Raw genomic sequence first — 22,070 nt, 5'->3', positions numbered from 1 at the left:
AATTTATCGTTGAAACCCAACGTTTCGTCCACGTCTGACGAGGATGTCTTCAAGTGGGACGTCTATTTTTCGATGATCGTGTGCTCACCCTAACCCGCTAATCGGTTAAGTGAAATTCCGCGTGCTTCAGCACAGATGCATGGCGTCACACGTTTTGGAAACTCAAGCGCAAGCGTAAGCGCAATTGGCCATTGCCGGCCGCTATTGCTATTACGTTGTGGTGGAAGACTGGTGCACATAATCATCACCAGATACCATTTACTTTCACACACTCCTCCTTGCGGCTCATGTTACTGAGGTGTTTAGTAATCCCTATGGCCTCCCTGTATAGCGTTTATAGTACCCGCTTGTGGCTGCCAGGTCCTTAGTCGTACCTAATGGAATCTGGTGGTCTCCTGGCTGCAAAGCATTTTCCGCAACAGATAACTTTCTGCTTCTCCCCTTCTACAGTTGCCCTAGTGCTGTTCTAGTCGTTTTTCGACAGCTGTTTTAGCGGCACCCACGTACATGTTGCCACAACTACAAGGTGACCTTAAACTTCTATTTTTTCCAGCGGTTTGCAAGCATCCTTGGCCTACTTTAGGTGTTTCTGTATCTTCCGTGTGGTTTGTAAATTACAGTGAAATTCCGTTTCGTCGGGATCTTTCATATGCGATCAGTTACATCCGTAGTCGACACCAGGAAAACCTTGGATTTTGCAAAAGCCTGTACATCGCTATGAAGTTTTCGTGACTGTCGTAATGCTGTATTTTGTTTCAGCGTACGAATACCCAATCTTCAGCAAAACATTGATGAGATATTCCAATTCCGCGTCCAGCAGCTCCGATTCATAACTGCGCCTCTCTCTATCCGCTATCCTTTTTGTAACACGTCGCTGTTATCGTGGGGTCTCATGAGCTACCATTTTCCTTCTTGAAAACTAGCGCATCGTGGAAATGTAATGTGCCATCTACCTCTCCCCATAGTGAACCTTCGGACAGTCCCATTGGGATGTTCATAAAATTGACCGAACTCTTCTCGGTCATGTTTCCCCTGCACAAACATAACTGAACCATGTATTTGGTTTTTTGTTGGCAGTTCCTAATATCTGTTCTTCGATTTTTTTCAGAAAGAAATTAAATGTCACTGTCACTGGGCGTAAGGGGCTCCCCGTAACCACGCCATCTGTCTGTTGGCGAAACTCATCGTTCGAGTTTGAAGTATACGGGCGTGAGTGAATATTTCAACAACTTTGCAATATCGGCAGGAAAAGTCCAATTCAGATATTCCAACACTTCGTTAAGCGGAGCGAACCACGGTAAACAGCAGTATGACATCAAAACTGACTAGTATGTCCTTTGGCTGGATTGCTATTCCATTTAATTTACTGATAAAACCTACCAAACCGTTGATGTAAGAGTCATATCGTTCCATATGGTGACTTAATGGTTTTTTCAAGAACTTGGCACTCGAATAGCTAGCGAAGTAGTGGCAGGTGGAGGGTGTAAAACTAAACGACATCTGGGTTTCGGCGCTGAAGAATGGGTGTTCCAGTCTTCCACCTTAAGGTAACAGCAATAGCAGACGACAACAACCGATCACGTTGAATTGCACTGATTTTTTCGAATATATTACGTTACTCCTCTGCGCAGGAGCATGCAGAAACAATTTTATTTCACTGAATAGCGAGCCAGAGTGTGCATCTGATCTTCGAGAAATATACAACGCCCGTTGCAGATACGCTCGACAAATGTGGCCGAAACGTTGGGTTTGAACAAGAAATTCATCCGTTCACTGCTTAATAGGCTGGAACATTTTAATAAGTGTGGTTTTTATATTTACAGTTTATTGAAAAATGTTCAGATGTGTGTGAAATCTTATGGGACTTAACTGCTAAGGTCATCAGTCCCTAAGCTTACACACTACTTAACCTAAAATATCCTAAGGACAAACACACACACCCATGCCTGTGGGAGGACTCGAACCTCCGCCGGGACCAGCCACACAGTCCATGACTGCAGCGCCTTAGACCGCTCGGCTAAACAGTTTATTGAGTTACATACTCACATCACTTGCTTGTCGATACAAATACGGAACTTTTAAAGCACAAGTTACGTCAGTACGGCATGTGGTTTCCCTGAGAAGCAAAGAAAATGCCTTCAGAGATGCGTAATACCATACTCTCATAAGATACACTTTAGTCTGCTGTATCTGGTCATTGCAAGTCATCCTGTTAATAGCGGCTCAACACATTTCGGTTAGTTGTCATTCCCCAACAATGACTCTTACAGTAACAGTCCTGAGCCCCAAATGCTGTCATTGCTGTGTCCATTTGACGCAAGTGTATTTTAGCGCCGCAGATTTGCTTTCAGTAGTTTAGTGTAGCTCGTCTGTCGTATCTAAATGCTCACCTTTTTAGTCAATTACTTCATATTTCCCCTACGTATCGGTGTTTTTTGTAATTTTTCCCACATTTGACGGACTCCACTGTACTTGTAACGGAGGTCTCACCAAAGAGTTATCAGGCGCATTTCCTTTGTTGTTTCGCCAGATGTTTGTGATGTAATGATGAAGTCGGCCGAGACGAATATCGCTCACAGTGCGTTTCAGGTGACACTCGTTGCCGGACAGAAAACGTTAGTTTATTTCTTGTTGCAAGTGAAACGTGTAAGTAAAATGAACTTTTGTGCGTACAATTGATAGAGAAGTTCCAGATTAGTCCAGTTCGACATTCAGTTTAGCGATATGCATTGACAGGAACACCAAAACACGAAGAACGACCAGTATTCCATTAGCGAGTTATTGTTAAGTGACGCAGCTACATGGCGGTAGCAGACAGCGGTGCGTGTTCAAGAAGAAAGTGAAATGTGTACCGGGCTGTCTTAGCACTTGGTCTGCACGTCTTACACTACGTCAGTCGATATCAACACCAGACGACGCGCAAGCAGTAAACACGTTTTCGCCACATCTTCGTTGCCCGTCGTGCTCCATCTCAGTAACCACATGTGCCGTGAAGTCCGTCATCTGCCTACGTGCAACAGCACTACTTACAAGGGGGGGGGGGGGCGCTTACTGGTCATCACCGATTTTTGGCCCTTTGCCTTGTTGATACTCATAGCTACGCAAGCCACGTGGGGAACTGCAATCTTTGTAAATCGAAGGGCATATTTGAATCACTGGGTATCAACGAAATGCGACGATAGAATACGCCTTCGCGTGCATGATAAGATGATTTGTTGCGCCATCTGTTGTTACATTTTGCGAGAATACGCCTTCTATTGTTCGAGCTCAGTTTTCACTGTTTCAGATAGGGCTGTATTTGAGCACGATTCGAACTGTTCACGTCACATTTCGGCAGATTTCGGGTTCCCTTCGATCTTTTGATCGGCATACGATCTAGTGGCTTTGTTGGTACTGTATCCACGACTTCTCTTAGCTTTTGCGTGGCACTGACGATTTTAATAATAAAAATAACTGTGAAACATGAGCTAAAATCTCTTCTAGGCTATATGGCCGGCCGCTGTGGTCGAGCGGTTGTAGGCGCTTCAGTAGTAGTAGTAGTAGTAGAGGGGTTTTTTGGGCGCACGACAGCAAGGTCTTCAGCGCCCGGTCAGTAACATAGGGAGACGGGTGTCAAGAAAAATCCCAGAACAGGAATATAAAACGGAACATAAAACACGGGTAACAATCGTTGAAAAATATGTGCTCACCCACACCGAAGCGTGGGATGAAGCAGGGTGTCAACAGTAAAACATGGACAACACAGGAAGAAAATGATAGAGGGAGCTAAAACAATGTAGCAGATGGAAGTGGTTGGCTGACCACAAGGAAAAAAGGGGAGGAGTCAGCCACTCTGCAATACACTAAAACCTCCAGCCTAAAAGTTTAGGCCAGGGTCCAGACACGTCACAAAACTTAAAAAGCCGAGACACACACGTCTCATCATTAGCTAAAACAGAAGGCAGATCCCCATCAACTTGTGCTCTGCCCGTGCATCACGGTATAAAATGCAGTCCGTTAAAATGTGCCGGACAGAGATGTGCACACCACAAGCATCACAAAACGGAGGATCCTCCCGCCGGAACCGCGCTGCTGCTACGGTCGCAGGTTCGAATCCTGCCTCGGGCATGGATGTGTGTGATGTCCTTAGGTTAGTTAGGTTTAAGTAGTTCTAAGTCTAGGGGACTGATGACCTCAGATGTTAAGTCCCATAGTGCTTAGAGCGGTTTGAACCATTTTATATGTCGTATGTTCAAATGTGTATGAAATCTTATGGGACTTAATTGCTAAGGTCATCAGTCCCTAAGCTTACACACTACTTAACCTAAATTATCCTAAGGACAAACACACACACACACACACACACACACACACACACACACACACACACACATGCCCGAGGGAGGACTCCAACATCCGCCGGGACCAGACGCACAGTCTATGACTGCAGCGCCTAAGACTGCAGCGCCTAAGACCGCTCGGCTAATCCCGCGCGGCCATGTCATATGTAACAACTAATCAGTAAATAAGTGTTTGCACTCCTGTTTCTGTAAAATTCTCGAGCTTTCGCTTGCCCCGCGATCTAGCGACGTCTGATGGCACTATCTCAAAGATGGGTACTGCCGCTGTTTTTTGTTGTCGCTATGGGAATTAGTTTACCACGATATATTTCGTACGTTAGGTGTTTAATTTTTCCATAGCATTCTTCATTGTTTCATCTGAACTTAGAAATTTGAAGTAGATCCGCCGAGAACTTTTAGAGATTTTTGTTAACAATCTTTCCCCTTTATGAATTACATTCATACACACTGAAGCGCCAAAGAAACAGGTATAGGCATGCGTATGCAAACACAGAGATATGTAACCAGGCAGAATACAGCGCTGTGGTCGGCAGCGCCTATATAAGACACTTGTCTGGCGCAGTTAGATCGGTTACTGCTGCTAGAGTGGCAGGGTATCAACATGTGAGATTGAACGTGGTGTTATAGTCGGCGCACGAGCGATGGGACAAAGCACCTCCGAAGTAGCGATGAAGAAGGGTTTTCCCCGTGCGACCATTACACGAGAGTAAAGTGAATATTAGGAATCCGGTAAAACATCAAATCTCCGACATCGCTGGGGCCGGAAAAAGATCCTGCAAAAACGGGAACAACGACCACTGAAGAGAATCGTTCAACGTGACAGATGTGCAACCAGTCCACAAATTGCTGCATATTTCAGTGCTGGGCCGTCAACAAGCGTCAGTGTGCGAACCATTCAACGAAACATCATCGATATGGGCTTACGGAGCCGAAGGCCTACTCGTTTACCCTTGATGACTGCACGACACAAAGCTTTACGCCTCGCCTGGGCCCGTCAACACCGACTTTGGACTGTTGGTGACTGGAAACATGCTGCCAGGTCGGACGAATCTCGTTTCAAATTGTATCGAGCGGATAGGTGTGTACGGGTGTGGGTTAAAGTCTTCATGTGCAAACTTATTTTTTATTTTCAGTTTTTACATTACTTACCCTGCAAATAAAGGGAAATAATGCTCGATATATTACGTTTATTAATATTTTCCGAAAGGCATGAAAGGGAGAGGCTATAAGGAAACATGGGATTGCAAATAAAGTTTCAGGAAGGGATTGTAAGGCGCATACGCAATCTTCGTATATGAAATTAGATTCTTTCGTTGTTTCGCAGTTGATGATTTGTACTTGCTGAGTAATATTAATTGTAAAAACAAGGTCTGCAGTAATTTTCTCGACATCTCGCACACGTTATAAACGCCGCATTTTTTGAATTACATGTTTGTTTTAAAGTTTCTGTGTAAAGAGAAACTTTGTTTAAATTCATAAAAGGTTCTCTCTCATCACAGAGTTTGACGGCAAACTACGTCTAACGCATCATTTCGCCAAGTATTGCCGTGTACGGTGAAATGTATTTTGATGCAGTCTACTTGGAATATGATTCCCTTTTCTCTCTCGAGGAGGTTTATTAATCAAATTCCTTACCTGCCGTTAAAAATAAACATCACGGTGTTGAGCTAATGTGTTTGGGGGGGGGGGGGGGGGGGGAGTCATAATTGTTCTTAGAAAACTTCGTCTTATGATTGTCTTCCCCACTAGCCAACGCAAAGGGTTTCGTTACATCAAACACAATTTACTGCGTGTTATCTCGATTTATTTGCAGCATAAGTAACGTAAAAATTGAAAACAAAAAAATCTTTCTGCAGAGAGGTTAGAACTCAAGACCCACGGACTTCTGTTTTGTACTCTTTTCGCAGCATCAGCCGCTGTCTGGATGCTACGAAGATATTAATGTAAATGACACGTGCCTCGTCACCCATGCCAAAGACGCTGTTTCTTCTAAACGCTTGACCACTTTCTTTTCTGATGAAGCCCAGAATATACAATACATTAAGACGAAATCGGTGTTGACGAGTAGATGCGGTCCCCTTGTCAGTCACTGATGGTGTAGTGATCATTATGCGTGTTTCTGATGCCATGTAATAAATCGTTAAACCGAATATCTCTCTTCAGTGATTTGGGAAACCTGTATCGAATGGACACGAAAAAGTGTACTAAAAATATTTTGTTTGTAACGCGAAACAAACTGACACCAATCGTCGACTATGGGTGTCGCATGAAACACTTAGTGAGCAGTAATTGTTCTGGCTGAGTCCATACACAGTGTGTTCCAGAAATCTCCGTACCCCAAGGCCAAAAGAGTATATTGTTCATTGGAGAGCTTACACAGAAAAACTATGCATCGAGCAGATCTGTTTGTGCACTATTGAGCCTTACATAGAGATCTGTTCGTCTCCATGCCGTTCTAGACATCTTGGGGAGTACCTCAGGAGTAAAGCTACGTCAACACGTGTGGCCAGTTCTTCATTAGTCTCCTGTGGCCTGTTAATATCCAGGCTTGGTGGTCTCTATTTCAGTTGGAATGGAGACGTCGATGAACCACGCCCTATCTGACGACCTCGAAATTGTTCACTGAGGAACGCATGCAGCTGAACAGCAGCACCTCTGTCTCCTGCTGCAACTGCACATGATCAATGATTCCTTGCTTTCGAGATGATGTAATAGCCGCATCATGCTCAAATAAGATATTCCGTTCATGTACTCTGTCAAAAAATGTGGTTGGAACAGGTATTATGATAACATCCAGGTATTATAACGGGAGTCACGTAACGTGAACCGGTTCCTTCGCTACACTCGAACGTAACGGATATTCTCCTTAGACCAGAAAACCAAATTTTCCGTGTGTGAGTGCGATATATCGCACATTCAACCGAAAACAACACTATTGTGCGAGGCAAGGCATTTGGGGACTGTGCCAACAAAGCACCACAAGGTGCAGCTTGCGACTCCGTGTCGTTGTTAAACTCGTTCACTAGTAGCGGTTTAAATCCTTTTATTTTCAAAACCTTTTTTAATGTGATAAAGTTTTGTTGACCGCAGTACTTGAAGCAGAGGACCTATATTCTGCAGCATTCACGTCTGTCGGTACGTAGGGCCAGCTCGCGTAGATTCTTGGCTTTCACGACTGTCGATATGTAGCATTAACTCACGTAGAGTAAAAACTCGCCCTTATTTACGATGTTTACCTGACGTTGTCGGCTGTATTGGAGCCGATCTCAGAATCTAAATACGGTTGTGCTTCTTACTACAGAAGTTTATTCGCTAAAAATCACATAAAAATCCACAATGATTAGGTACTCATTTCAGCGAAATTAAATCGCATCTTCAGATCAAGTGCATAGAAAACATTTTTTTTTTTTTTTTTTTGTCAGTGCCAATCCGTTTTGTCGACTCTTCACTTTAACAGGACTCAACCTGTAGAGAAAACATTCCTTAGTACCGTCTTTCGTCATACAATAAGCTTAATGTAAGACTAGAGACGGTTCTATGGAATGTCGTTGATATATTAATTGGACACAACTTATAGAGACGATTTTCCATAGTATTGTCTCTCATCATACAGTAAGCTATTATTTTATTATATGACGTTAGACTGTCTATGGAATATTGTCTCTGTAAGTTGTGTACAATTATTGTGAATAGTCGACGAAATGGGTTAGTCCTCGGAAAAAAAAAAAAAAATATTCTGCACAAATGATCTGAAGACGGCGATTTAATGTCACAGAAACTAGTAATCATTGTGTATTTTTATGCGATCTGCGCGAATAAACTTCTATAATGAGAAGAACGGCTGCGTTCATCCTTATTTGCGGTCGCTGCGTTACTATTAGGGACACGTTGCTCGGTCGCAAGCCGTTTTTTGCGAGAGTGTAGGGTTTGTTAGGGTGCTGATACAGGTTGCTTGTGCAGCCGAACGGCACGCGCTCCGCGAGTGCTGGGGTTCCCGTCCGTGCATTTCCACTGTGCGCCGAGCAGGCTGTCGTAATGCGATGCGTCAGACGTCGCCGCTGTTTTATTGCAATACGAGGCCGGCAGGCCAGTAGCGGGCGGCACTCCTCTGCAGCGGTGACAGCATTTGTCACTTATTTTAGCGCTTGTTATTTTTTAATGGCTCATCTCTCTGCTGTCGGTTCACCACCCAGCAGCATCTACGTGAAAAGAACGCCTACATAAACTGTTCGCATTCTGTCCGTGTATAGAGTGTTCCGCTGCGTGCTATGACGTACTGTCATTTACTCACACTGGGAAACCTGTCTGATGACAAACCAAAGGTGACGGGATTTTACGGGAAAACAAAATTAGATGCAAGATTGTGTTAAAGGCCAAAAATGATAGAGCAAGTAACGAATTTTGAATAGTTGACATGCTGTATATCACATGGAGACCAAAATGATTTTCAACCTACGAGGGCGTTTTGATAAGTGATGCCTCTGACTTTTTTGTGTGAAAACCCTTAAAGCTCTCTCAATAAAACAAACGTTATTGTTGTTGTTGTTTTTGGGGAAGGAGACCAGACAGTGAGGTCATCGGTTTCATCGGATTAGGGAAGGACGGGGAAGGAAGTCGGCCGTGCCCTTTGAAAGGAACCATCCCGGCATTTGCCTGGAGCGATTTAGGGAAATCACGGAAAACCTAAATCAGGATGGCCGGACGCGGGATTGAACCGTCGTCCTCCCGAATGCGAGTCCAGTGTTTAACCACTGCGCCACTTCGCTCGGTAAAACAAACGTTAGTAACATTCTACATCTTTATTCTTCATGTTTACGTATTTGCAGCCCTCTGCCAGTAGAGGGCTCCGAATTGTACTGTGTAACATGGCGTTTTGTAACTATGACGTTCTGGAAGGAGCAGTGTGCTGTAATCGAGTTTCGGATTCGAAGAGGTCGTCCACACGTGGAACTCCCGCGCCTTCGGCATAACAATGCCAGACCACACGCGAGCACTGCGACGTTTGACAACGATCCGACGCCGTTATTTCACCGTCATCGATCATCTTCCATACAGTCCTGAGTTAACCCCATCCGATTTTCATGTTTCCAAAACTTAAAGAACACGTTCGAGAAATTCACTTTTATAGATAAAGCGGTGGAAGCAGAGGTGAGGTTGTGCCCATTCAACTGCGTCAAACATTCCACAGTGATAGTCTCCCAACGAGAGACCAGTTTGTTGATACTATGTGACTATGTTGAGTAATAAATATGTAGACATGATGATAAAGATGTACAATGTTAATAACGTTTTTTTTTTTTAAAAAAAACTTTAAGAGTTTCACATAAAAAATTCGGAGGCATTACTTCTGAGCACGCCGTCGTATGATACAGAAATTTAACACAATGGTTGGTAGTGCTATTAGCCAAGTCTTCACAACAGAAAGCAAGAGGACAGATACCTGAAATTTTTCATTTCTCTGTAACTCCTTGTTGTAATGTTGGAAGCGAAACAAAGAAGGACGCAGTAAAATTCAGTGCGGAAATGCGATTTCTCAGGCGTTTAGCAGGGTATACAAGACAAAACCTAAAGTCAAATTCAGAAATAAGAGGAGAAATAGGATTAATATCTTCAAATAAAAAAATTGGATACTACAGAAAAAATGGAGAGAGCACACCAGTAAGAGGAAGGGTGAGAGACTACCAAAAATAATACACGGACATAAACCAACAGGACGAAGAAACGCAGGGAGCCCCAAAGCCAGATGGAAGAATTTGGACTAATCTCAGTAACCGAAAAAACTTAATAAGTGCAGGAGATGATGATGGAAAGCCTACCCGCCCCCCCCCCCCTCTCTCGTTTCGTTCCTCCTTCCCTCTTCTCTCTCTCTCTCTCTCTCTCTCTTTCTCTCTCTCTATACCTCCCACTTCACCCCCCACCCACCGTCCCCACCCCACCCCTCCTCTCGGTCTCTCTGACCGTCTTTCTCTCTTTTTGTGTTGTAGACAGGCATTGTGTACATTGAAAGGAATACGATTTGTTTGAAACTACTTAACGATAAAGTAAAACTCGATGGATGGCCTGTTCGCACGGTGCGCTGACGCAGGATTGATGAAGGTGAACCAGGTTCAGATCGAACACGACGGTCAGATAAATGACCGTTTGTCTAATGAAGCGGGGACCTGCCAGTGTCTGGTTTTCGGGCAGATTTTCCACTCACCTACACAAATGCCAGGCTGGTTCCCCATGTCTGTTTAAGAATCGTAACACAGGAGTAGGGAAAATACGAGTACACACAGAACACAGTTTATACGAATCACGGTCAGGTGGCACTCTGTTTTGCTACCGCGGCGTAGCTGACCACTTTATTGACAGCTTATGACTGTAAAATTTAAGCACGATTCTCTCTGCTTTAAGCACAAAGGTGTAAGTCCAATTTCAATAATTTTAAGTCCAATTTCGACGATTTAATAGAAGACATATACATCCTTCTGCATGTATGTTACTTATATTCGCACATGTGAACACCATTTTTCTTTTAAAGAAGAAGTTCTTGGCTGTAATATTCACAATAAGCTTAGACCCATATGCTCAAATAAAGTCGTCACTGTTCCTGTAAGAGTGTCATTCTATCTCATTTTGCCTGTTTCTGTATTTACACCCTTTATCCTGAAGAATATCCAATTTTCGACAACTCATCGAGGAGTAATTCTCTATCATTAGCGGACTGTGCCACTTTCAGAACTCGAAATCATCATCTTAATCAATTGCTCACTTCATCCGCTCAGCTGCTTATCGTTGTCGTCGTACGGTTTTATCATATGACGTATCAGAGTTTTCCACACATTACACCATTGAACAATAGGTATCGATACTGCCCCACATTTTTCATATCGTCCACCCATCTCCCGTTTTTCGTCGTCTCCGTCTTCTCTTTTAACTGGAAACCCTCTAGAGACACTCCTTACTCCATTTGCCTGTTTACATTTTCTGCCTGCCTTTAACAAGTTTCGTTACAGTCTTAATTACGCCTTCCGCTGTAGTATGTTCTCTGATCCATATATTGGTTTTCCTGTCCCCCTGGATAGTTCTCAAGATACAAACCACCATTGATAGCCGAATTTTCCCCAGCTTTCGATAGATAGTCGCATCGAATGTCCGCGTTTCGCTGCAATGAGACATAACTACACACATCAAAAAAAGTTTTGCCTCACCTCAGTTCTTCCGCCCTTTTCATTGCTCATGAAAACCACAAATTGCATGTTGTACCGCCATACAGCGAGACCTTCAGAGGTGGTGGTCCAGATTGCTGTACACACCGGTACCTCTAATGCCCAGTATTCTAATGCCTGTATCCGTTGTGGCATCCTATCCACAAGTTCATCAAGACACTGTTGGTCCAGATTGTCCCCCTCCTCAACGGCGATTCGGCTTAGATTCCTCAAAGTGATTAGTGGGTCACGTCGTCCATAAACAGCCCTTTTCAATCTATCCCAGGCATTCTCGATAGGGTTCATGTCTGGAGAACATGCCGGCCACTTTAGTACAGCGATGTCGTTATCCTGAAGGAAGTCATTCACAAGATGTGCACGATGGGGGCGCGAATTGTCGTCCATGAAGACGAGTGCCTCGCCAGTATGCTGCCGATATGATTGCACTATCTGTCTGAGAATGGCATTCACGTATCGTACAGCCGTTACGGCGCCTTCTATGACCACCGGCGGCGTACGTCGGCCCCACATAATACCACCCAAAACCGCAGGGAACCTCCACGTTGCTGCACTCTCTGGACAGTTTGTCTAAGGCTTTCAGCCTGACCGCATTGCCTCCAAACACGTCTCCGACGATTGTGTGGTTGAAGCATATGCGACACTCATCGGTGAAGAGAAAGTGATGCCAATCCTGAGCGGTCCATTCAACATGTTGATGGGCCCATCTGTACTGCGCTGCATAGTGTCTTGGTTGCAAAGATGGATCTCGCTATGGCTGTCGGGAGTGAAGTTGCTCATCATGCAGCCTATTGCGCACAGTTTGAGTCGTAACACGACGTCCTGTGGCTGCACGAAAAGCATTATTCAACTTGGTGGCGTTGCTGTCAAGGTTGCTCCGAGCCGTAGTCCTCAAGGCCATTCTTCTTCTTTCTTCGTTTCAGTCAACTGGAGACTACGTCAATTCAACTGTCTCTTTTTCCGAGCTGTAACTGCCACCCAGTGCACTTGCATTCGTTTCTGGTGGTAGCATCCTCTCCTTTGGGTCCACGTCTTCCCTGTCCTCAGCTTCGGCTTTTCCTGGAAACCTTTGTGTGTTCTTAGTTTTTCCTTAAGCGAATTAGGCTTCTGAACATCTTGACCAGAACTCCCCGTTCTTGTTGATCTTTTTCAGCTTTTAAGATCCATGCTCCTTTGGTTTTCACATCTTGAAAGCAGGTCAATATGCTTTTAGATATCCTTCCTGGGCTCGTTCGTTTCACGTGGCCGTAAAAATTAATCCTTCTTTCCCGAATCGTGTTACTTATGTTCTCCACTTGCTTGTGTACTGTATTTCTGGTTTTGACCCTTGTGTATTCGCTGCTTTCTTGATGGGACTCAGGATTATTCTCAAATTCTTTCATCCTTTGGCCTGAGATTTCTCCATCAAACCTTTCTTGTACACTGAAAGAGTAGAGTGATTGCTGCTACAGAGTCTCCGGTCGTATAACAACGCAGTAGTGTCTAATTTTAGCGTTTAAGGCTTAGTAGGTCAGTACCATTTTCTTAACGCGTGACACGAAGGCTTCTTTCTCTGAAAGGTTAAGCTTTATCCATTCCATTCACCTAGGAATTTTAAATTTTCTGCCTGCTTAATTTTTCGTAGCCCGATATGTGGCTCTCTTGGCGCTGATTTTTATGACCGTCATAAAATCCGTCTCCTCAAAGGAGATCTGAAGTCCAGCCCTTATTGCCTGTGTCCTCAGTTGGTTTAGTGTGCTAAATAATGCGATTCTGCTTACGAAGTCAAGTTAGGTTGACTTCGAGGGATTTTGTGTCAGCCATCGCGCCAAGTGTCTTCGACAAATACGCAAATAATATAGATTTCATTGAGACCAGGCCAGAAACTTTGTCCAAATGTAGCAATTCCAAAAAAAAAAAAAGTTGTAATTCGTATTCCTTGTATCAGTTTAAATTGTAGTCACGACTGCCTAATAGTCCATTTTTCTGTATCAATTTCTATAGGCAATTTTTTCCTTTGCTTGACAGCATCCTTTTTTTCTGCACATATAAGTGTGGCTGTGTTAACGTTTTTCATGAGTATGTTCTCATGAAGTACAAAGCAAGAGGATACCTTAACATGCTAGATGATTAGAAACAATAACGTTCTTGTGAAACGGCAAACTTTCGGAAAAGATAGGACGAAATACTTAGTAGCGGAGTTTGGCTTCCCCATATGGATATGAATAATCATAATCAGTACTTCAGGCCGTTACGCGATGGGAGACATAGCTCAGGGTATGGAAGTAATGCTTAGAAATAAAGAACTGAAGCCCCTGCTTTCCTCTACGCAGCTAAAGTTCCGAAAGCAACGTTGTACCATTATGAGGACCAGACGAGTTAATTGTAGATCCATAGTCACAACTTTGGGTCATTCAAAACGCTCTTCTGTCTGCAAATTTTGTCTTAAAAAAACTACCCATTTATCTTATTCAATCAGTGAAAGCAATTTAATCACTTCAGTCTCTCAGAGTCATAGTCTATATCGCAGACGGCAGGAAGATGGAACCAAATGCTGTAAAACTGAAAATAAAATGAAATAAAATTATCGTACCAAACCCAATATAATTAATATATAATTACTTTATAAATGTTCTTCCCTTCTGTATTACGTTTATGTGATTTGGGTACTTTGTGGTTGTTCCTTATTTGTGGGCTATTTTACTTGGTTGGTTTATTTTTCTCGAAATATAAAGCATGAAACTGACGATTTCATTATGAGAACAAAAAGAATATTGCTGAAACTTAGTGTCAGTTTTGAAGACTGTACAAGATATTTTTCTTTATGAATTCTGCGCATTACTCGAAAGGAATTTAAAAGAAAAAAATCGCCTTACGATTACAGCCGACCATTTTACTCTCCGTATGTACAAGGTATAAAGCGGACTGATAGCTTTCTTAAATTCATTTAGCGCCGTCGTTCAGCATTGTCGGATTCTTGTAAGCACTGCAGTTAGACAAAAGTTGATTAATTTCTATCGTTATCAACGCTATCCGGCATATGTTACTACGTCACGTAAGTAAACGTTTCGCGTAGTTTACAATGGGAACTTAACTATGTTGTTGTTGTTGTGGTGGTCTTCATAGACTGGTTTGATGCAGTTCTCCATGATATTCTATCCTTTGCAAGCTTCTTCATTTCCCATTACCTACTGCAACCTACATCCTTCTGAATCCGTTTAGTGTATTCATCTCTTGGTATCCCTCCACGCTGCCCTCCAATACTTAACTATAATAAACTAAACTAATAAACTAAACAACTTTCAAAGTCCAAAAGGAAGGCTGTCTTCCACGTCTTCTCGCAGTACCATCTTCTTTCTCTCTACCGTATATTTCAGTTGCTAATCCATCTTTATTCACTTCTCTTCCACCTGCCGGCCGCGGTGGTCTAGCGGTTCTAGGCGCTCAGTCCGGAACCGCGCGACTGCTACGGTCGCAGGTTCGAATCCTGCCTCGGGCATGGATGTGTGTGATGTCCTTAGGTTAGTTAGGTTTAAGTAGTTCTAAGTTCTAGGGGACTAATGGCCACAGATGTTAAGTCCCATAGTGCTCAGAGCCATTTGAACCATTTTCTCTTCCACCTTGTTTTCTTTCTCTTTCCATGTCGTCTTTTCGTCTCTCCTGTCATCTCCCTTCCCCAAAGTCGATACTAATTTCATGTATACATCTCTGAGACTGGTTGGCCAGCAAGCCCGGCAATATCGTATAGCCAAAGTATAGAACAGGTACCTAGCGCACCGAAGTTTGGGGGGGGGGGGGGGGGGAGAAGCACCAAATGTTAGGCAAAAATCCTGGAACTTTCAGCTAATTGGCTTTATGGCTCCTTATGTTGTTAACAGTTACTCTCCTAACCTGCGGCACAATATGCTGCTCAAAACAAATTCTGGATCACCGTCAGCACTTGCAGAGTTTCGCTTTTGTTATAAGCAGAAGTATCTCTTTCCATCCTCTATTGCACACAGGTAATTGATAATTTTTTTCACTTGCTCGCCTTGTCTCTAAGCCCACATATGTTCACAGATGTAATAATAATAACTATATGATGGGTACGCAAATGAAAACTAAACACACGCCACGACGTGACCATGGAATGGTTCCATTTAAAAGTAATCACCATACGCATTAAGATATTTATCCCACTGGGAGATGAGACGTTGAGTTGTTGTTTCGTAGAACTCGATCTGCCACAACGGCACCCACGCATGTCACACTTCAGGTCGCCAAAGATGTGAAAATCGCACGGTGAAGGATCCGGGCGGTACGGAGGACATTGCAGCGGTTCCCAACCAAATCGCTGAAGCGTAGCTTTCATTCGGTTGGCAGAGTAGAGGCGTACAACAGGATGATTCCGCCCGACAGCACACGTGGGCGCTTTGACTCTATGGCGTCCGCCTGCTTAGCTGAGTGGTCACGTTCTTGCCTACTATGTAGCGGAGCGGGCCTGAGTTCGATTCCCGGCCGGGTTGGAGATTTTCTCCGCTCGTGGACTGGGTGTTGTCTTTATCGTCATTTCATCCTCATTACCGGCACGCGACTCGACCAAAGTGGCGTCGACTGCAATAAGACTCGCACTCGGCGGCCGAACTTCCCCGTATGGGGCCTCCCAGCTTGCAATGCCATACGATTTTTTTTTTAAGTGTCTTCAAAGCGCTGCGCATTAATTGTGGTTCCATGCTCGAACAACTCGACGAGCAGAGGGCCCCTGTAGTCGAAGAAGAAAGCCATCATGACATTACTGGAACTTGTGTGAAAAGCTTTGGTTTTTTTTGGCTGCGGAGATGTGGGATGTTTCCGCTGTTTATAAAAGGTCTCAGAGCTACAAGAACTGAAGTCCAACTGCACGATATATTTTTCTTTTTTTCAAAATTGAAGGGATGAAAATATTTCCAAGAAGCAGGACCTATGAAATCGGGTCCAGATTTGTGACTTTTCATATTAATGAACAGTTTCTGTCTGTAGAACAACATAGCAATATGTTGGATATATTCCAAACCCTGTCTTCCCCTGCTGTTATTGCCGTCTAGGGCTCCGTCTAGTACCGTGGAAGTTATTCCCCGATGTCTTAAAACATGTCCTGTCCTTCTTCTAGACCCTGTTTTTCACATATTTATTTCCTCACCAACTACCACTTAATTTTTGGCAATCTTCTTTAACGCCACATCTCAAACCCTTTTATTCTCTTCTTCTCTAATTTTCCCACTTATATTATTTGCTCAATTAATACTGTAAACGTAAAATTCTGTCGAAGGTGTAGTACAAATGAAAGAAAGTTACATGTTAAATAGATCGGATATTATATATTTAACAAACCCTCCACAGGCGCGCGGGATTAGGCGAGCGGTCTATGACGCTCCCGTCATGGACTGTGCGGCTGATCCCGGCGGAGGTTCGAGTCCTCCCTCTGGCATGGGTATGTGTGTGTGTCCTTAGGACAATTTAGGTTAATTGGTGTGTAAGCTTAGGGACTGATGATCTTAGCAGTTAAGTCCCATGAGATTTCACACACATTTGAACAAACCCTCCACAACTTACGTGGACAGTAATTACTTTACACCGAGTTCTGTCGCACAGCATTGCTTGTCTCCTTAAAATTCCTTTTAGTGACACAATTCAGGCGTTTTATCCTGTGTTAATTGTCTATGAATATTCGATAACTGTCGCCCTTTTGTAAGAGTCTGACAACTTCTTAGGTAGTATGCGAATACAGTTCATGAAATTCACTGTCACGGAGAATAACAACAGTCCGCCTGATAATCAGAACATTATATCCTCGCACCTGACACAGCGTTTGTTCACTGTCGGCACGTACAGAGCTTATAATTTACAGGAATGCCGTTACGTCTGCTTGAGCAAATGCTACTTTCCGTGCACCGAAGACGTGTAGAAATGTGGACCAAGGACCAAGAGGCTAAGTGTTGAATAACAACAGTAAGGGTGTGCTGGTCAGTACACATTCTCTGACTTTATTGAGAACCGCCCTGATAAAGTTAAATCCGATGACAATTGGAACGTCGTAGTTTGCCTTTATGAGCTGATATCAGTTCGATATGTTGATGTTCCCTTACGTAGGAAAGCGGGGATGTGTGTAGCGACCGTCGAATCCCGAGAACAGGTATCCGTGGCAGTCCCCGGCTGTCACATTAACACTTGGAGAATGAGTGCGCGGTTCTTCAGTAGCATGCGGACGAGATACGGCCTTTCAATGCCACTGTGACATTTCGTGACCCTCTGTCCTATTTGTGACCATTCGATTTTCTTCGACCCACTGCTTCGACAAGCACATAACAACGATCGAGATGTTATGCCACTGCGGACTAGTATGATGCTGCAGGATCCTGCTTCATGCAGACCAGTAATAATTTCTCTCTTCGAAGTATAGGACGCACTGATTGTGTAGTATTTTCTGCTAGAATTGTAACAGCGACACTCTGTAGACCACACCACAGTTTCCGTGTCGTAGCTCTCCCACAAACATGTCTCTCATATACTGTGCGGGTAACTCAAAAGCATCTCCAATATATATTTTTTCTGATTTGTTATGACAACAGTACAAAATTTACACTGCCTTCATTTTTCAACATAGTCACTCTGCTTTTCGATGCACTTGGTTGATCGATCCATAAGCTTTCAAATATCATGTATGCTTGACATTACTCCACTCTGGGGGCAGTCTAGATTGATATGAACGTAGAAGTAACAAACATCAAAGTGCCACAGTCGTTTTGGTAGAGCATTTATTCGGATTAACGGTTTCGGCAAAACTACGTTACAATCTGCGGATCTGTAAAGATTAGACCTAGTAAGCACAAAAACTGGGTGGGAGATAACTACACAGCATTTTTAACACTATGTGGACCCATAACGTCCCTTACGTGCTACACTTCAAAGCCTCTCGCCTATGTGTGCAATAATTTGTGCCACACAATAAGCAGACATTCCAAGAACATGCATGGCATTATATGTTAGCATAAAGGTAAAACAGTCATTACATAAAATGTCATACACAGTGCACCGATAAGCTCATGCTCGCTTAAAAGTGGCTTACAGAGTGAGACTGGGTAGTGGACAAGGAAAATATTACAGTCAGCCACCGGGTGGCCCTACAGTAATAACAAACTGAAGTATAGCTTTTCGTATAAAGTCTAGGCACAAACATAAATCCACATACATGTTTACAGTGAAATTATACTGAGATTGATCCAAATTAGTATATTATTTTTTATTATAATTTTTGTATTTAAAAAGCAGCGTCTTAATTTTTGTTGTAAAATACTTAACCTTTTAATTCTTTGTTAACCACAAAAGAAAGTGCTGCATAATTATCATTCAGTGTGTCTTAAAGAAGCAAGACGTATGGTATGTTCAAACTATATACATCGATCAACAAATCGTCAAAGCACCACCTCAGGTGTAGAGAACAAGAGACAGTATAGATAGTTCGTGTTCAAATTTTTATTATTTTAAAAAAAAGTCCGTTACGTAGCCGTAGATGGCAGTACAGTTTTATCGGAACCGGTACACTGAATAAATGCTACACTAAAGCGATTGTGGCATTTTGAAGTGTAGTGCTTCTAATTTCCTTCCAATATCCTTAAAAAGAAACACTTTTCTATTGAGCAGTATGCAACGTGTGCACCGCTTCTTTCATATCTTCATCGGAAGTGAATCGACAACCTCTTTAACGATTTTTGAGTGGACCAAATAAATGGAAATCCGTCGGGCCAGATCAGGACTGTATGCAGGACCTCGAAATCCATATTCTGAAGAGTTCGAGCGGTTTGATCGACAATTGGTGAACGGGCGCTGTCTTGCATAAAAAAAATGCGGTTTGTCAGCAGATCCCTTTCCAGGTTGTTCCAGAAATGGCCCTTGTGTGTCACGAAAAACTATGAGCCAAACTACTTCTGCAGAGCGGGTGCAGTAGCTCTAATAGTTAATCGCACTGTTTCACCAGTGCTCTGTGTTGAGTTGTATTGGCACCCGTGTTGCACAGGCTTTACGATAGTTGAGTCTCTTATAGATGATAAAATGTCCCTTTGGTTTGCCGATTCATCAACAGTCACTCGTCGGTTATTCAAAGTCAGGTCACGGATTTGCTGAAGGTTGTCCCAGTTTTGTATGGATTTTAGCTTCTTCTGCGCCTACAGACCACAAAAAACGACTTACAGAACGCATTCACTGGTGCAAACGGAGAATGGCGCATCCATGTTTACTTCACAAGACCACAAAGCGGAATGATAACAACAGCGCTGAATCCCGCCCCAAGCGAAGAGATCAGTGCCATCTAGCGCTGCTTCGTGCAGTGAGACGTACTACAAGGGTAAGGCTGATTAGATCGACGTGCGCATATTTAATAACTTATCCCTCGTAGAACTGATTCAGCAGATCACGCATCTGTGTGTATGATTCGATCTAATGCGCTCGGGCCAATATTCCAATTCTTCTGACAATAATATTTTCGCCGTATATCGCACCCTCTGACTGCAGACTTTTCCTACATACAAAGAAATTTGTGACTGTAAAACTTTTTTGAGTCCAGTGACGAGTTACTGGTGGCAATAGCTGATTATTTTGTAGACCTAATGAATAACAGCTGTGGAATATAATAAAAGGGTGCTGTGTCTAAAAGTGTGCGCATTTTTGCAGTACGAAACACAGTCTTTCACTGCCTGACGGGACGTTAAACTCTACTCTACCTCCCTTCATTGCTCGTTAGAGAAATTTGTACCTAACCGTATAGCAAAACTCATCTGCTATTTTTACTGTCTTATTGCTAGAACAATTTCCCTCAGGGTCGCTTATTTTCATTCGATAACATTCAGTTGGCCTTGTTTTACATTTATCGATGTTTCTCTCATAACCTCTTTTCAATTACTATCCATTCCGTTCATCTTCCAAGTAATTTGCCTTTTCTGACAATTACAATATCATCGGTATATCTCTAAATTATAATTAGTGCTCGCTCATTCTGCTGATTGAATAAAATGCGGGATATGCTTCCTGTTTCAACAACTGCCTCTCTGTGGTGTCCAGCTGTCGTAACTGCAGTGTGATTTCTGTACAACTTGTAGAAAATCTTTCTTGCTGCCTTCAGAATTTCAAAGAGAATTTACCAGTCAGCACTGTCAAAACATTTCTCTAATTCTACAATCACTTTTTATGTTTGTTTGGTTTTCGTCAACGTTATTCGAAAATAAATCATAGTTACTTTTATTTTTTACACTTTTCACCACTCAGTCATATGAACATTTCAAAATGCCGTATCCGGTTTCGATAACAAGAGGACAAAAATACTGATTGTATAATGTATACAACCTGCCGAGTAACTGTGTACATAACAATAAAAAGGAATACAGTCATGCTACAAGTGGTTATCGTTGCCTTGACAACAATATTGTAAGAGGCTAAGTAGATGTCGAGAGTTTGTACGTGAAGTGAAATCTTCGTATGTAGGTAAATGTCTATTTTTACAAAAAATATATATAGTTCTGCAGATTAGAGTAATGCAATATTATTTTTAAGCAAGTTTTCAAAACCCGTTGCAGCATTATGGAATTGTCATGTGACTGTGTCGTGAAAAATACTGAAAAACTGGTAGAAATTTACTTAATTTCCAAGAGAGAATGCCCCTTTTACTTAATTCTCTGTGTTCCTACATTTATTCGGACCCAAACTGATCTTCCCGAAAGCCGGCCTGTAGAAGTTTTTCCGTTCGTCTATAAATATTAGGTTGGTGCACAAGTTCTTAACATATTTGTTTTGCGTGTTGGTATTCCATTGCCATGGGTGTATTTACCCATTATCGTTTTTATGTGTAGTTCACTGTTGCTATTTGAGTTTACATATTGTCGTTTTGTCAGTTGGAGATAGTGAGTGGAGTTGTGGACGCTATAATGTGGAGTGCTAAGTGGAGAAATCGGAACATTTTCGACATATTCTTCTGTTTGAGTTCAGTAGATGAGAGATAGCAGCAGAGACAACCAGAAACAATTGCGCCTTGTATGGGGATAATGCCATTGAACAGAACGCGGCAAGAAAATGGTTTGCTCGTTTTAAGGAGGATCATTTTCACATTAGTGACTCTCCACGTTCACGAAGACCTTCGGGGTTTTCTGAAGGTCGTTCAAACGCATTACTCTACAATGAGCCACGTCAGTGTACTCGAGAACTGGCAAATGTGATGAACCGTCATCATTCCACCATCGTGCGACATTTGCATGGAAAGGGGACGTTTCAAAAATCGGGTGTATGGGTTACGCATGCTCTAAGCCAACATCACAAAAACCAGCGGGTGGTCATATGTGCATCTGTCCTTGCTCTTCATCAATTGGGTCGTTAACAACACCCTACCATTCCTATCCTGTATCGTTACTGGTGACGAGAAATGGTGTCATCGCGCTAACATAAGGAAAAGAAAGGAAGGGTTGAGCCCAAAAAAAGCTGCAACTCCCCGTATACAAGGGCCTGTGCGCATCCACAAAATATAATGCTATGCGTCTGGTGG

The sequence above is a fragment of the Schistocerca americana genome, chromosome 2 (genome assembly GCF_021461395.2).
Source record: "Schistocerca americana isolate TAMUIC-IGC-003095 chromosome 2, iqSchAmer2.1, whole genome shotgun sequence".
In the NCBI taxonomy this organism is placed as follows: Eukaryota; Metazoa; Arthropoda; class Insecta; order Orthoptera; family Acrididae; genus Schistocerca; species Schistocerca americana.
This window is presented reverse-complemented; position numbering follows the sequence as displayed.